Source organism: Chrysemys picta, chromosome 12 (assembly GCF_011386835.1).
Source record: "Chrysemys picta bellii isolate R12L10 chromosome 12, ASM1138683v2, whole genome shotgun sequence".
NCBI classification, from domain to species: Eukaryota; Metazoa; Chordata; order Testudines; family Emydidae; genus Chrysemys; species Chrysemys picta.
Genome location: NC_088802.1, coordinates 23,649,810 through 23,667,633, shown reverse-complemented (window position 1 = coordinate 23,667,633; position 17,824 = coordinate 23,649,810). Strand labels below are relative to the sequence as shown.

Sequence of the window (17,824 nt, the reverse complement as noted above, 5' to 3'; positions counted from 1 at the left end):
GCATGTTCTATGAACCTGTTGAGAGTATTTCTGTTTATCAGGCAGCAGTGTGGGACAGAGGCTATGATGGTAGAAGAAGAGAGCTGGGTTCTAGCTCCATCAATCTCCTGCATGTCCTTGGGCAGGGTCAGGAAAGACAGGCTTTGTCTGAGAGCTTCGACTCTCTGGGCTTCAGTTTAGATAGGTTAGTATGTTTAAAACAGATTCTCTGGGCTACCAACTTTGCTACTTACTCAGTTTTACCATCCTGCAGCTACCCGTTTGAAACAGACAAACACGGCTGCAATAGAGGGAATGGGGTTGGAAATTGTGGTGTTATTGGACAATATTCATGTTCCCCACCCTGGCTTAAAGCTAAGTTTCCAATTAGGAGTAGTCAGACAATTTCTACTTTAGTTCAAAGGAAAAGTCAGTTTTCAGTTGAATATATTTTCATGAAAAGTCTCTGATATCCATAAAAGTGAAAACATTTTTTTGTTTATGACTAACATTTTTCAGTTACCAACAGTTTTAGGCTGAAACTATTTGGTTCTCACAACCTCAATGAAAAGTCAATTTTTTCTGGTGCAAAAAAAAAAATCTGATCATCTCCAGATGTCTGCATAATTTGATAGTCTTAAAGAGTTCTAATTGCAATTCATATTTCTGATATTAAATTTGCCCCATATATTAATACTCTAACATATTTAATAGAAAACTTACTTTGTTGGTCTTTATTCCAATTTGCGATGCATTTGATCCTGCAGTGTTAGGAATCATTGATCATTATCTATCTATCTATCTATCTATCTATCTATCTATCTAACTATGCACCCACTGCCAGGATTATTTGGTTCTCTCTCTCTCTCTCTCTCATGCCCCCATCACTGTATTATCCAGCAGCTTTTGTCACGTCTCTTGCCTGGATGTCCTGAGTTGCAGCGTCTCTCTGCAGTTCCTAGCACAGACGGGTGCTCCCTGCTTCCCTCCTAGGGCAGGCTTGGGTGAGAGGCGATGGACTAAATTGGATCAAGGACTGAAAGACACTCCCAGCTCTAGAGCTGATCCTGGCTTGTGCCGGATTCAGACAAGGTCACAGCCCAGGATATCCCTGCTCTGGGGCTAAATAGCTGAATCTGGTCTCCAGGGCTATGACCCCAGCTCTGCTCTCACCTCAGGAGCAAACCACCCTGACAACCTGCCTTAGTTGATCCTAACCCCTCAGAGGGGGAACAGCACCTGCCCTGGATCTCACACAATGGTAGCATCTCTTGAAGACCTTTTAGTTAAAAACAAGGCAGGGCTGGATCGCAAAGGTGGTCCCCACAGGATGGCAAAATAAAACATATATTTGTAGCACAGACATGGGATCTACAATAGCTAAGAGCCTAGTGACACCAGAGCCTCAGTTGGCCTGGAATAGCCTGTTCCTTCATTAACTCCACGTAATCACCTCTAGGGAAGCAGAGATGTTTTTCTCCTGCATTGCACCAGCAGCACTTGGGATGCAGCCACCAGAGGAACCCACAGCTCAGTCTGCCCTGGCTGCTTGAAGTTTGTCACTAAGAGACAAACACTAAAAACTAAGGACCAGGTCCTGAGCTGGTGTAAGTTGATACACTTTCACTGACTTCAGAGTAGCGAGGGCTATTTACACCACTTGGGGATCTGACTTCCATGGAGCTACATCCATTTATACCAGCTGGGGGTCTGGCCCATGACACAGTTTCCAACCCATATTCTTTGCCCGTGAAACTGAACCAAAGAAGAGTCAAACTTTCGTAACCAGTCTGCTTGTCCTAGCTCTTTGTCCATTGGGATTAGTTACAAGTTTAATTTGTAAGAGTGACAGAGCGATTCATTCCCACTGGGGACAGTGTTGTGGAGATTTTCTGCATCTAATCTTCAACTTTTATTGGGATGAATAGCCCAGGTTTCTTTCTTTCTTTCTTTCTTTCTTTCTTTCTTTCTTTCTTTCTTTCTTTCTTTCTTTCTTTCTTAAAATAAAAGGCTCCTTTGACTGCAGATGCACTGTTTAAAAATGTGTAATTTACACTAGACATTCATGTCAGAGAAACTGATGAAATACAAAGAGCCAGAGGGTATAAATCAGCCCTAGATCTATTGGTATCAATGGATCTGATCCTCAGCAAGTTCAAATCAAGGTAGCTCCACTGAAGTGAATGGGTCAGAGCCCCAGTTTTTGTAAATCACCTCTAGCTGCCTTGGAGTCAAAGGGTCCAGATCCCCAAACAGCTGTTGTGTAAATCAGCCATAGCCCCACTGAAGTCAATTAGACCAGTTCCTCAGTGGATGTAAATTGGCATAGTGCTATGGAACTGGGCCAGGTGACATGAGCTGAATATCTGTGCCATCATGTCTAGCTTTTTGCTTGTTCCTGTATCTGAGATTCTCATTGCTGAACATCACAATCCCATCTCAATGCTCATGGAATATTCCAATAGCAGAGTTAATAGAAACCTGCAAGATGGGTACCCAACCAGTAAATGAACTGATGAATATTATTACCATCACAGCAACGCCCCTATAGTTAAGGTTGCACCATGACTTCTGTTTAAATGTCCTCCTTTCTTAAAAAAAAAAGAACATGCTTCGCCAGATTCTTTTGAAATTTAATGTGCCTTAGGAGGGTGCTGGGTAGGATTAGTGACCTACATTTTGGGTCATTTGAGCTAAGGTTTGTGTAGATATAAGCCCAGTTACAAGTTCCTAGGTTTGACTGACAAAAGTTTTACCGACAAAAGCGGTAAAGATAGTAAAGTCTGAAGTGTAGACATAGTGGTAAAGGTGGTAAAAGCTGTAAAAGCTGATATGGCCTAACTCTGTTGAATTACACTGGGTGAGTAAGAGGAGAAACAGCTCCATTTACTCTACTAGAGTTACTCTTTATTTACACCAGGATGAGGGCGAGAAGAATGAGTCTCATTGAGTCCAGTGGAATTACTCCTGGTTTCCATGGAGGAAGTGTATCAGCACCAATTACCAGTGTGTGAACACACAGTAATGCCATTAACACCTCTCTGTTTGAACTGGGGTAAGTCAGCTTGGAAGCCTCAGCCCATGTTTGTAGCCCTCTCCATTCCTAACTGTACAACACTGGAATGGGTCACTTCATTTCCTTCTCTACCTACATTTCCATCCATACAAATGTCCTTTGCTTGATGTGGCCACCTCTCTATGGAATGGGGGAAAATGAAACAAAAAACTGAAGTGAAGGAATTTCCATGGAGAAATTTGCTCTAATGAAGACACAACGTGCACCTCTATGATCAAACCCTGGAATTGCTGAAGTCAGCGGGAGCATTCCTAGTGACTGCAGTGGGCCTTCCCTGCTGTGTAAGAGCTGAGGGTTGTGTGGCTGAAAAAAGAAGACTACTTCTATCAGAAAATTGCAAATTAATTTGAGATGGGCCCAGCTCTGGGCTCTTTATTGGGATCCTCGCTTCCCCAAAGCTCAGGCGAGAGGGCTTAGGATCTGAGGTTCTGGTTCCGGACTAAGGCCCATCCCTACAGAACCCACCTTTACTTTGACTGGCAACAATTGGCCCCTTTGATGGCTATCGCAGTCTCCATGGAGAGACCATATAGTGAACGGGACTGGGAGCCCAACCTACCCTCTCCCATTTTCCCATCTCCTCAGGTCCAGACTGGTCCATGGTCTCTGCTGAGGCTGCTCACAGGGAGTTAACAGGTTCCAGTTTTGATGGATGAGATGTTTAGTGGGTGCTTTCATGACATGTCCAAGAAGATGAGGCACAAAACCAATTTTTCACAGAGGTCAGAAGGGGAGGATACTGGGGCACTGCTCACTGAGGCTGGGTTGAATAGGTGACCTAGACATGAAAGCAGCTGCTACATCTGTTATCTCCCAAGCCAGCATGTCCCATCCTGCACTGAGATGGCTGTAGCATTCATGTGGACATGGGGTGTGAACTGAGACCTCCTCTCCTTTCATATGGCCAGTGCTGGAAGTTAAGACCAGAGACTGTCCTGCTATCTAAAGATGCCTTATCAGGGAACAGAGAGACAAGGTGGGTGAGGTAATATCTTTTATTGACCCAATTTCTGTTGGTGAGAGAGACAAGCTTCGAGCTACACAGAGTTCTTTCTCAGGTGTGGGAAAGGAACTCAGAGTGTCACAACTAACTACAAAGTAGAACAAATAGTTTGGCATAAGTAGTTGGCACATATTCAAGGGACCATCTAAGGTGAATTGTCCCATTAACACCCCTGTAGTCATAGGAAAAAATAACAGGGTAGTGAGTAGAAAACAGCTTAGCAGAAGGGACCCAATGTATTCTCAGTGGAAAATCACTGATTTCCCTGGAGAGGCCCCAGGAATGGGCTTGGCCCTCTGGAGGAACCAGTGACTGACTCTGCAGCTTCTGTGCAATTAGAGCAGATACAAGGGGCTGTGGGTGCTGCAGAATCTGTAACCATACAGCGAACTTTTACTACAGGCCATGAGCTGTGACAGTGATTTTCAGAGTGACTTCAGGGAATTACATGCCCAGCTGCCATTGACTGCACAATAGGAGTTAGGCAACTAACGTCCTTAGACCCCTTTGAATATCCCAGACTTCATATACAGAGATTTCTGTTTTGTCCCCTTGTATCCTCATTTTCTTTGCACAACCCGAAGCCTAAGCGGCCAGATGATTAACCCAAAGTTCTGAAGTCTGACATTTTTCAGTAGTACATTTAGAAGCCCAGGTGGCAGCTGTGCGATCTTCCCCCACTCACCACTCCCTGGAAGTATGCTTCTACCCTGCCCTGGAGGGACCTTTGCTATATATGACAAAGGATTCCTTTCTGCATACTCCTGGACCTCTCTATAGTAATGGAGAACAAGGATGCAAATATATTTCCAGTGATGTTGACGTTTGTGTGGTGGGGACACGTCTTCCAGGAACTGCACAAAGATCCCCAATCCATTTCTTAAGGCCACCATGAAGCCATCACAAGGCACAAACTTTGATGCTTATGCCAACATAGTCACTAGCGGCCTACCAGGGGAATGGTCCCTGTGCACCTCTAGGCAGCGATGAATGCAAGGCTAGATGTTGAACACTGCAAAGCTCATGGATGGATGTTTCTGCTTGGCCGAGGATGAAGAGAGGGGCCATTTGTAAAATCTGACAAGAGATAATTTTCCACTTGACAAAGCCCTCAGCTGGCATTTTTAAAGTGGCCTCATTTTCAAAGCTGCTCAGATACCACTGACTGTCTGATATCCAATGAATAACAGCCTTTTACTTATACCCTGCTGGGACCAGATTGTTCTGCATGATCTAGAGGTGAGATGGTCCCAGCTGAGATGGGAGCAGCCCTATATTTTAAAACCTCAAACTCATGAGTGTTTGGTCCTGGGGTCTGTGTTCGGCTCATGTTAAAGAGAGAGGGCCATCTGTAGAACCCATTTCTGGATATGGCTGCAGTTTACAAAGTCCTTCAGTGTCAGGAAGGGCTCAAAATAGTGGTTTTGGATCTGTCTCCAGTCTTCTGGATGATATTGTTAAAGCCTCTAAGGGGATATCAGACACTCAGGGCTAGATTCACAGAAGGAATTAGGACCTGAGTTTTTATTTAAGCATCTAGTGGGACTTTCAAAACACCCTTTGATTTCAATAGGATTTAGGTACCTAAATACTTTCGAAAATCCCACCAGGACACCTAAATTCCTTTAAAAAACTTGCCCTTAGGTATCCTAACACTGACCATTGCAGCACTAACTTTTAGGCACTTAGAAAATGGTCCAGGAAGGCTCCGTGGTCAGGGGGCTGTCCATGCCCGTGGGACCCATGTGTGTGGGGAGGCCTGGGCAGTTGGAGAGCGGCGGCTGCTGGCCGGGCACCCAGCTCTGAAAGCAGTGCTGACGTCAGCAGCAGCGCAGAAGGAAGGGTGGCATGGTAGGGTGTCTTGTCACCCTTCTGCAGGGAGTGGAGCTGGGGCGGCTGCGGCTGTGGCTGGGGCACGCAGCTCGAGCCTGTTCACCTCAGCCAATCTCCGGCCGAGCCGGGAGCCAGGCCCTCCCCATCCTCCTTGCCCGGCGCTCCAAAAGGCAGCGACCCCCGGCCACAGCGGGAGTCGACCTCACGGAGATCCTACCTGCTCCCTCAGGGCTGCTGCTGCTCTATAGGGAGCTCACTCCCCCCACACCCTGGGGCCTGTCTGCTAGGGTTACCATATTTCCACAATCAAAAAAGAGGACGGGGGGGAGCCCCGCTCTAGCCCTGCCCCCGCCCTGCCCCGCCCCCATCCACGCCCTCCCACTTCCCACCCCCTGACTGCCCCGCTCAGAACGCCCAACCCCCCCACTCCTTGTCCCCTGACTGTGCCATCCTGGGACCCCTGCCACTAACTGCCCCCTAGGATCCCACCGCCATCTAGCCTCCCTGCTTCTTGTTCTCCGACTGTCCCCTCCTGAGAACCCCCCACCCTAACTGCCCCCCTAGGACCGTACCTGTCCCCTGACTGCCCTGACCCTTATCCACACCCCCACCCCATATTCACACCCCTACCCCCAGATAGACCCCAGGGACTCCCATGCCCTATCCAACTGCTCCTTGCTCCCTGACAGGACCCCCAGAACTCCTGACCCATCCAACCCCCTCTGCTCCCTGCCTCCTTGACCCCTTTCCACACCCCTGCCCCCCTGACAGCTCCCCCAGAACCCCCGACCCATCTAACCACCCCGCTCCCTGTCCCTGCCTGCCTCGACCCCTCTCCACACCCCTGCTTATACAGGGTAAACTCAGAAATTGTTTGCCCTCTATAACACTGATAGAGAGATATGCACAGCTGTTTGCTGCCCCCTCCCCCAGGTATCAATACATACTCTGGGTTAATTAATAAGGAAAAAGTGATTTTATTAAATACAGAAAGTAGGATTTAAGTGGTTCCAAGTAGTAACAGACAGAACAGAGTGAATTACCAAGTAAAATAAAATAAAACACGCATGTCTGAGTCTAATACAGTAATACAACTGAGTACAGATAAAAACCTCACCAGTTCCAGAATGCTCCTTTTTACAGACTAGTCTCCTTCTAGTCTGGATCCAGCAATCACTCACACTCCCTATAGTTACTGTCCTTTGTTCCAGTCTCTTTCAGGTATTCTTGGGGGTGGAGAGGCTATCCCTTTAGCCAGCTGAAGACAAAATGGAGGGGTCTCCCAGGGGGTTAAATAGACTTTCTCTTGCGGGTGGAGACCCCCTCCTCTCTCCTATGCAAAGTCCAGCTCCAAGATGGAGTTCTGGAGTCACATGGGCAAGTCACATGTCCATGCATGAGTCAGTTTTTACCAGCCAAGCCACATTCCTGGGAAGGCTCTGATGTGGATTGGTATCTTCAAGTTCATTGTTGGCTGAAGTGGTTTTTGATTGGGCACCTAATCTGCACTTTTCTCAGGAAGCTGACCAAATGCTCTACTAGGCTAGTTAAAATCAAGCAAGTATACAGCCAATATTCCTAACTTCAAGTACAAAAATGATACATTCACACCAAGAGGATTAATAGATTCAGTAGATCATAACCTTTACAGAGATATGTTACATGGCATATGTAGCATAAAACATATTCTAGTTATGTCATATATACATTCATAAGCACATTCCATAAAGCATTGGGGGGGGGGCACCATCACACAAGGAAATTGCTCCAGCTGGGCAAAACTTTTTCCATCAGAAATGTGGTTTCGGGGAAAGCAAAATTTTCTGTGGGAAAAAGTCAACTTTGTTGCAATGGCAAATACGGCAGGAGAGGGGGCAGCATGAGAGCTGAACAGGCCGTTTGCTCATGTACACACAGCACAAGAGAGAAACACAGGAGAATGGATCTGCTCTGCTCCGGGCTGGGAATTGCTTTGTTTGTTCTCTAGAGAAGAGAATGCAAACTGTTCAGCAATCCCTCCCCACAACCCGTAAGAAGAGTTAATGCTGAACGTGTGTCAGTGGGGCCATCTACCGTCCAAAGCAATACTACATTTTCTGGACAAAACAATGAGGCCTTTGGACACCGAACGTCAGGAAGTCTGGAGACGGACAATGAAAGGAACCCAGCACCGCCCCACTGGTCTAGGACCTTCCACTCCAGCAGTCTGACACCGGCCACTCAACTTTGTCCCCTGAAACTGACAACACGTCCAACTAGTTTCCTTGCCTCAACTCCCATTGCTCTGCAACCTGCACTGCAGAGCTTCCTAAAAACGTCCCTTGTCCAGCCGTGCATCCCACCCCGTTTCCAGGGCTGTTCACAGACCAAAGGGCAGCCTGGCCAGAGGGCAGAGCAGCCAGGCTAAGCCTGTGGAGTGACCCCGGTGATGTGACCGGGGGGAACTGGCTGAATCCCTGAATTGTCCGTTTCCAGACTTTGTGCAGTTTGGGGCTTGAGAAGCTGCAGTAGTTCTGTGCAGAAAGTGCATTTAGGGGGCGTTAACTAGACCGTTCTGCATTGATGCCCACACGACCCCTCCTTCCGTGCACTACCCTCCCCTCGTCCCTCCAGGCTCCCGCCCCGCTGTGCCTTTCTAAGGGGCTGAGGGGTTTAATCACAGAACTCTTGTTTTACTGCTTCAAAGGAACTAGTTTATTTGGCCATGTAGCAGATCGCTGACTCACTGGCGCGGCGCCTCCTGCTGGTCATCCAGGAATTAGTTCAATTCCAGCACTAGGAGCGCCTCCTGCTGGCCGGTGTCTCTCCTGCTTCAGGCCCCCATGTCCCTCACAGACCCCAGTGCCCCTTACCTTGGGGTGCTGTCCCAAAGCAGTGCCCCCACACTCTGGTTCTCCCTTCCCAGGGGAACCCTCTCCCCCATGCCCACCTTGCCTCAGTGGCTACTGCCAGTCGTCATCTAGCCCCCTTTCTCTGGGGCAGACTGCATAGGGTTACCACATGTCCGTTTTTTCCCGGACATGTCTGGCTTTTCGGCAATCAAACCCCCGTCCGGGGGGAATTGCCAAAAAGCTGAACATGTCCAGGAAAAATACCGGCTGGGCACTTCCCCTCCCGCGGCTGCTTTGCTCCTCCCCGGACTCAGACTTCGGCTCTGTTTAAGAGCCAAGCTGCCCGAGCCAGCGCTACCGGCTTCGGGCAGCCCCCTTGCCTCCGGACCCCAGCTGTCGGAGCAGAGCAGCTGGAGCCGGGGAGGGGAAGTGCCCGGCCGGCGGCTGGGGTCCGGAGGCATGGGGCTGCCCGAAGCCGGTAGCGCTGGCTCGGGCAGCTTGGCTGTTAAACAGAGCCGAAGTCTGAGTCCAGGAAGGAGCAGAGCAGCTGGAGCCCAGGAGAGGAACTGCCCGGCCAGGGGCGCAGGGTCCGGAGGCATAGGGGTTGCCCAAAGCCCGAGCGCTACCGGCTTCATGGTTGGCCGGTCAGCCTCCAGACCCTGCGCCCCCAGCTGGGCGCTTCCCCTCCCGGGCTCCAGCTGCGCTGGGGAAGCGCCGGCCGGGGGCGCAGGGTCTGGAGGCTGCCCGGCAAACCGTAAAGCCGGTAGCGCTCGGGCAGCCCTTTTCGCGTGGCTGGGAGGGAGGAGGGGGAGTTAGGGCGGGGACTTTGGGGAAGGGGCGGAGTTGCGGCGGGGCCAGGGGTGGGAAAGGGGCGGGGCTAGGGCCCGTGGAGTGTCCTCTTTTTTTATTTTTTAAATATGGTAACCCTAAGACTGCATCTGTCATGGCCACTCATCGCTGCCAAGGGGGTTGGATCAGCTGCTTCTGCCTATGCCCAGGTGGCACCTCTGCAGCCCCAGTACCACCCTGGGCCTTACCAAGCCTCAGCCTGGGGAATTGCCAAGCTGGAGCTCCCCAGCTCCTCTTGCCCATCCCCAGCCCTGCTCTGCTTCAGGTCCCCTGTGCTCTCCGGCAGCCAGGCCCTTCCCACTCCCAGCCCGGTACTGCGACCCCGGCTCCTGGCCCGGCCGCGCGCCAGGCTCCCGGCATGGCACCGCAACCCCGGCTCCCGGCCCAGCACCGCACCCCCGGCCCGGCTCCCGGCCCGACACCGCACCCCCGGCCCTGCGGGCCCGGCTCCCGGCCCGGCCCCGCGACCCCGGCTCCCGGCCCAGTACTGCGACCCCTGCTCCTGGCCTGGCCACGCGCCCGGCTCCCGGCACGGCCCCGCGACCCCCGCCCGGCACCGCGGGCCCGGCTCCCGGCCCGGCCCCGTGGGCCTGGCCCCCGGCCCGGTACTGCAACCCCAGCTCCTGGCCCGGCCGCGCGCCCGGCTCCCGGCATGGCACCGCAACCCCGGCTCCCGGCACGGCACCGCGACCCCCGCCCGGCACCGTGCGCCCGGCTCCCGGCACGGCCTCGCAACCTCGGCTCCCGGCACGGCACCGCGACCCCCGCCCGGCACTGCGGGCCCGGCCCCGCGACCCTGGCTCCCGGCCCAGTACTGCAACCCCGGCTCCTGGCCCGGCCGCGCGCCCGGCTCCTGGCATGGCACCGCGACCCCGGCTCCCGGCACGGCACCGCGACCCCTGCCCGGCACCGCACCGGCCCCGGCCCCGCACCCCCGGCTCCTGCCGAGCACCGCCGGCCCCGGCCCGGCCCCGGCCCGGCCCCGCACCACCGACCCCAGCCCCAGAGGCCCCGGCCAAGCACTGCCGAGCCCTCCGTCCCTCCTGATTTTCCCGGACATGTCCGGCTTTTGGGGATTTCCCCCCGGACGGGGATTTGAGCCCCCAAAAATCCGGACGTATGGTAACCCTAAGGTAATGAGCCGATGGAGCTGTTTTGCCAAAGGGATCCGTTTTGGGTGCTGTTGGGCAGGGGCGGCTCTAGGCACCAGCAAAGCAAGCACGTGCTTGGGGCAGCCCATTTGCAGGGGCGGCAGGGATCCAGCCTGGGAGCTGAGAACCAACAGGGGGTCCTAGGAGCTGTAGTTCCTTGGTTAGCTCCCTTCCTATAGAGCCAGCCCTGGAGCAGGGAAAGAACTACATTTCCCAGCATTCCTTTGGCCACTACCAACAGGAAAGAGGGGGAGGGAGGGAGGTAGCTAAGACCTCATGCTGCAGCCTGCTATGAATGGAGAGCTGCACTCTGAAGGGTAGGGATACCATATTTTAACATTCAAAAAATAGGACAGTCCACAGGGAGGGTAGCCCCCCCCGCCACCATCCACCTCCTCCGACTGCCCCCCACAGAAACCCCAACCCATCCAATCCCCCCTGCACCCTGTTCCCTGATCACCCCCTCCCGGGACCCCTCTCCCTAACTGCCCCCCAGGACCCCACCCCCTATCTAAGCCTCCCTTCTCCTTGTCCCCAACTGCCCCCTCCTGAGACCGCCCCAACTTTCCCCCTAGGACCCCACCCCCTACCTGTCCCCTGACAAACTCCCGGGACTCCCCTGCCTATCCAACCGCTGCCTGTCCCCTGACTGCCATCCCAACCCCTGACCCATCTAACCCCCCTTCTCCCTGCCCCTGACTGCCCCCCCAAACCTCCGCCCCATCCAACCCCCCAGCCCCCTTATCATGCCACTCAGACCAGCCTGTCTGGCTCCGCGCAGCGCCAGACACACTGCTGCATACATGCTGCCGTGCTCCCCTGCGGAGCCACAGCTCCCCCCCCGCACCTGCCTTCCAGATTTGAACACCTCAGAATTCAGGAGTGCTCAAGCTCAGTTTGGGCGGCTGTTACTTCATTTCTCCCAAATCAAATCTACTGATCCACTGTAACTTGCTGTAGAAAAAGTAGGATAAAACTGAGCAAGAAATGCTTCCCAGTGGTTATTAGGACTGGAATTGCTATTTTCAACAGCCATTGCCTTTTTGTTTGTTTGTTTGTTTGTTTGTTTGTTTGTTTAAAAGGAAGACAGTGATATTGCATTGGCAAATTCCCCATAGAAAGAAAGAGTGGAAGAAAAGAATAATAAAGGCACCTCAACTTTTCCTCATTTATGTATGTCAGTCTTATAATATGCATCCAGATATCCTCCAATCACACAAGCTGAAAATCGTTCCACTTTACTGCAGTTCTGTAACCATATGGGAACCAATCCTGTCTGTGTTCTGTGCACATGTAAAATTCATGCTGAATGACCTGCCGTGGGAACGAGTTACCAGTGACCCAGGGCTGCAGCGGAAGGAGGTGCAGGTGGGGGAGGGGGGGAGAGAGCCCAGGGCTGGGGCGGCAGGAGGTGTGTGTGGGGGGCAATGAGGGAGCCCAGAGCTGGGGCGGCAGGGGGTGGGGAGAACCCAAAGCTGGGACAGCAGGGGGGTGCAGCGAGGAGCCCAGGGCTGGGACGGGGGGCAGCCAAAATTTTTTTTGCTTGGGGTGGCAAAAAACCTAGAGCCGGCCCTGCTGTTGGGTACAGTTCACGATAGTGTTGAGTGCAGGGGTGCTGAAGTGCTGTTATCCGTATGAGTAAAGGGTGGCAGAACCAATGGGAGATTAATGCACAGGCCCACAGGGCCCGTGCCTAGGGGCGCCAGCCAATTTGGGGGCCCCTGCAGGAGCGCCGGAACCTGTGCAGAAGTGAGGGTGCGACTGGCTCCAGAACTGTGGCCCCGCTTGTCCTCTTCCCCTGTGGCTCTGTCCCCTGCCAGGCTGGAAGCTGGAGCCTGGCTGTGGTAAGAGGCGCCCAGGGAGCCGGGGCCAGTTGTGGGGAGCCCTGGCCCCTCCACCTGCCCAGGGTGGGGGCCAGGGAGCCTGAGAGCAGCCCACAGTCTGTATCCCCAGGGTAGGTGGAGAGTCCGGGCCTCCCCACTGTGACTTGGGCTACCTGGGCAGCTCTTACCACAGGCCAGCTTCCGGCCAGGCCTGGGAGTGGAGCCTTGTGGGGGAAGAGGAGGACCAAGAGGCAGGACCCCATGGTGAGGGGAGCTGGGGAGACCAAATGTTCTTTGTACCCAGCTCCCCAATAAACCTTAATCGGCCTCTGGGTGGTGTGGGCAGAGCCACGGGAGCGGGCGGTGAGGTTGGTGGCTGCATTTGGGCCAGACTGGAGGGCAGCGGCCAGGAGCCAGGTAGAGCAGCTAAGGGGAGTCTGGGTTAGTCGAAGTCATGACACCCGCACTGGATGGATCAGGAGCAGTGCTTTGAGGACTGGCCCTGCCGCCATAGCCCTGATTGGCTGGGGATGGGCACACAGGAGAAGCTGGCCTCCCGCCCCGTCCCTCAGAGCCCTGGCTGGCTGGAGAGCTGGCAGGAAATCCTGCCTCTCCTGTCTGCTGCCAGCCCTTCTCCCACCCTTCGAGAAGGGGCTGTCGGAGAGACATGTGCTGTCCCTGCAGGGACACAGCAGGGCCCAGGGGAGCCTGAGCTCAGGGCTGGGAGCTGGGCCCAGGGAGCCGCCCTGCGCATGTACGAACGGGCCCTGGCCCAGAGGGAAGGAGCCTGTTGGTGCCCGATGCAAGCAGAGCCTATCAGGCCTCTGGGATTGGTGCCCGGCCCCCTCCTGCTGATGGTTCTTGGCAGCGACGCGGGGCTGTGGCCAGGCTGAGGAGGGTACCAGGGTGGGTCTCTGCTCTGGAGGGATTCTGGGTGAATTCCTGCCTCCCCGCGGGTGTCAGAGTTTGGAGCAATCCAGCAGGGAGAGGCGCCCCAGTGCCCAGCGGATAACTGAGGCTACAGCTGGGCCAGCGGAGGGACAGGGAGGCGAATGTGCTGAGAATACGCCCAGATGTGGAGCTGGGAATATCCTCTGTAAAGCCCTCACGTCACTCGGCTCTCTCCTCCCCACACAGATCAGGGGAAAGGGAGCCTCCGGCGCAGCAGAGCCAGTGACATGCGGGTAGCCCAGGGTAAGTGGTAAGTGTGTCCCGCTTGCATTGTCCCCCCTCACAGGGGTCACACACACACACACACACACACACTGCAGAGATCTGGGAGCAGAGTGCCAGTGGTGAGAATTCCCTCAGACACAGCTATGGGGACATCAGTCTGGCGCGAGGCTAGAGACCAGAGCTCACCTCCAGGACTCCTCAGCGCAGCCTGATCTGGCCAAGATGCAGCTGCTATTCCTCGGTGGAGGAGTTGGGAAGGAGGCCAAGGAAAGTTTTTATGGAAACTCCACTGTGATCATAACTCTTAGCGGGGTTTTGTTCCATGACGTTTTGTTCTTGACAACTTGTTTCGTTTTGCCCACAGCCTGGCCCAAGGACTGCAGCGAGATAACCTGGAACAGGGTCAGTGGCGTCTTTGTCATCCAGCCCACAGGACTCCATCAATTCGAGGTCTACTGAGAGCTGAACAGCACCAGTGAGGGCTGGACGGTTCTCCAGCGGAACCGGCACAACACATAGATCACCTGGGCTGAGTCCTGGAGCACCTACAAGTACGGCTTTGGCAACGTGCAGGATGACTACTGGTTGGGGACGGAGTACATCTATCGGATCGCCAAGCAGAAGGTCTACCAGGTAAAGTTTGTCATCCACGATTCATCCGGCACCATGAAATACGCAGACTACAACCTCTTCGGTCTGGAAGACGAGTCCAAAGGCTACAGGCTGAGGCTGGGCTCTTACACTGGGATTGCAGGGGACGCCATGGCTTCATACAATCCTAGCACCATGCATGACAACATGAAGTTCTCTGCTAAAGACCTGGATCAGGACACTTCCAGTGGGAACTGTGTGTCTAGCTCTGGTGGGGGCTGGTGGTACTCGGCTTGTCATTCTGTTCGACTGAACATCAAAGGGAGCATCACTTGGGGTAGTTTCTGTAGCAGGAACTGCCAAGCCTCCGTCATCCTCATCAAACCAGCGTCCTACTGTTAGTCCCCCCTTCCCCACCCTCCTGTCTGCAGTGAGGCCAACTCCTGCTCCACGAAGGGAGGGAAAAGGGTCAGAGTGTATCATGGCCAAACCTCCCACCCGCTTTCACAGGCCTTGCTGGGGGAAGTATCAGGGTTACCCAGGAAACGGGGACACTTTCCTTCTCCTCTCCCTCCCTGCAGACTTTCTGAGCTTTTTTCCACTGGGCCTTTCTCCGCTGGGCTGACTCCCATGCACCAGCGTTCGGCTGGAGTGACTCTTCCGCGTCATTTTAGCTCGGCGATGCGATGAGCAGGCCTAGAGGTCACTGGAAAGGTGAAATCCCAAGCATGGCGGGAGCTTCTCAAACACCCTCTGCATGGCCCTGCCTCGGGATCCAGGCTTTGAAATAAACACACACTTCTAAGCAGTGAGGTCTGCAGATGGTAATTCTGTGCCCTGCTGTCACTGTCTCTCCGGGTGCTCCCATGGGCACCACGCTGCTGGAGAACATGCCTGGCGTTACCAGGTTCACAGGCAGAGCATACGGGGCTGCTGGGATGGGTCTGCAAGAGTAAATCTCCAGGCCACCAGCCCTTCCATTTGGGGCGGGGAGGAGGAGAGACTGGGGCCAGAGGGATTTTCTGGGGGAGGAGAAAGAGGGGATGTGAGCGGGAGGAGAGACTTGGGCCCTTAGTGCTGGGAGAGAGGAGTCCTTGGGCCCCCTGCCCTCCGGACCACATCCAGAGAGCCTGTATGGCGGAGGCAGCGTCCATCCCACTCCCACTGCAGGCGGAGCCGCTCCTCGCCTGAGACTGAAGGCTCTGCCCGCAGCTCTGCCTGGCCACGTGCAGACTCCTGGAGCAGGAGTGCGGTGCCTCATACCAGGGCATCCTGTGGCAGCCCCCATCTATGGGGTATCACGCTGGGCCTAAATGCTGCGGCCAGGTCCCTGGATTCTGCAGCACTTCATTTAAATTAAAGAATGGTGCCCAGGGGCTGGGGCCGAGGGCATCTTCGTGGGGTTGGACCCTGCTGGCTGGAGCCATGTGCCAGCAGGGACCGGGTGGGGAGGCCCCAGACCACTGGGCCGAATGCATCCCACTGCTTGTGTGGTAAAATGCAGCCTGTTTCCCCAGCTAGCACATGGTCCCATGGCAGCTTGCACACTAGTTAGCTAGGAGTCTGGCCGCACCCCTTGGCGGAGGACAATGCCCCTATGGCGGCCCGCAGGCCTGGTGCAAGGACTGGTCCCTTTCCCTAGTGCTGTCTGGGCCCAAGGTAGGAACCCTGCCCCACTCCTGCACAGACAGGGGGAGGGGAGGAAAGAGGCCCCTGGTGCTCCCATGCCACCTGGCACAGGGCCTGGCTCTTCATCTCTACATCCGTCCTGCCCCTGCAGTCAGCAGGGCCCAGTTTTCTGAAGGGATCAGTGCCCCCTCCCTCGGCATCACCGTGGAGCTGCTCCGTGTAACACCATCATTCAGCTTGTGCCGATCAATCCTTTCATAGGAAACATTTGAAAATGCTTTGAAATCTCCCGGCTCCCTCCCAATCCGGGGCTCCTGGCCGGCCCCTGCCTGTCGCCACGGGCAGGTTCTCACACTCCCCTCAGAGCACACGGGGGGATGGGGACCTGGGACGTTAGACAGTGGTCTGGCCAGCGAAATCCCTGTTCTTTGTTCCTGAGCCGCACCTGGCACTGATGCCAGTCCCATTCCCAGGCCGTGAGCTCACACGCAAGCTGCCAACAGAAAAGGGGCATGTTCATCTTCCCTCTTCAGCAGCATTGGCTGATCCCACTGCGCCCTGCAGAGCCACAGTGAGCCAGGGATGCTGGCTGGGCAGCACGGGGTGTGGGCTGGGCCCTGGGAGACAGGCCATGGGCGGAGCAGGGGTGGGGGCAGGCAGGGCTAAGCAGGGCTCTGGAAATCTGTGGGGAGGATGTCTGTGTGTAGGGGGATGGACGGGGGAGCCTGACTGTGGGATTGGCCTGAGCTGGGAATCTGGGCTGGGCAACAGTGACTGTCTCCACAGTAAGGCAACTAGGGCTTCCCATAGGGCTGTGCCAGGGAACAGAGGCTGCAGCTTCAAGCAACCATGCAGGGGGCTCCCCAGAACCACAGGTTCCCCCACAACCCTGGTCCAGTCCTCCAGACACTCCTCCCCCAATGCTCTTCTCTCCCATAATTCCCCTTATCCCGGTCACCACGTTGCCCCCACGTTCCCAATCGCCCCGCCTGGCTCCCCAGCTCCCCTCCGCTCTGGGCTGCTGTGAGCGCGGAGCCGCGGAGCGTGCTCTTAGCTGGCTGCTCCAGGGACACTGTCCTGGCAGAGGGAACTGGGAGTCGCGGCTCCTGAAGGACGGGTTTGTGTTCCCAGCTTCTCACCGGCTCTTCCCTTTAGCAGCTGCCCGGTGCCCTCGTCTCCTGCTCCTCACCGGCCTGCTGGCCCTGTCAGCCCCAGTTCTCACCCTGGAAATACACAACCTGAACGTCTTAACGGGACCCACCCATGCAATCAGGAACTTCCACCCAAAGCATCTGAAGGCAGGTGTGTTGTCTTGTTGTCACATTCCCAGCTTTGCCCAGCTGGCAGAGCGTTTGTGGCTCCCAAGCGCTGTCTCTGTGTCTCACCCGACATTCATCCAGGAGGGATGGGGAGTAGCTTGTGGCTGTGGTCACCGTGTGATTGTGCTCAGTGGCCCCTTGGCCTGTGGTTTGCGGTCCGGCCCTGCCAGCATCTCTTGAAAACTTACAGGAGCCAAACCCCCTCCAGGCCAACCATCTTTGTGGGTGTTTGTCCCCAGGGGGGTGGGAGGGAGGACAGGCCAGGATCGCCGGGCCATGAGGCTGGGGTCAAGTCAGAACATTGGTTATATGCCCAGTGCTCGGCCCTCGGCTGACAGTCAGATCCAGGGTGTGCCCAGAACAGGGCGGCCCGGGTGGGCTCCATGTGGCCAGGAGAACACACACGCATGTGTCCCTGGCACTGGTCACACGGACGCTGAGCTCCCCCAGGATAACAAACCTGCGGGATTCCAACCCCATTAGACACTGTGGGACACAAGCAAATCCACAGCATGGACCCACCCAAAGCCGGAGGACAGATAATGATAACACAACTCAGACAGT

The 17,824-nt window shown here is 54.9% G+C and overlaps 1 protein-coding gene and 1 pseudogene across 1 annotated transcript in view; one reads left to right on the top strand and one right to left on the bottom strand.

The window, feature by feature from the left end:
- The window catches only part of LOC135974464 (maestro heat-like repeat-containing protein family member 1), a 936,803-nt gene that overhangs the window by 879,965 nt on the left and 39,014 nt on the right, over positions 1 to 17,824 (bottom strand). The gene's annotated exons all lie outside the window — the stretch shown is intronic.
- On the top strand, positions 10,747 to 16,573 carry LOC135974460 (fibrinogen-like protein 1-like protein; annotated as a pseudogene).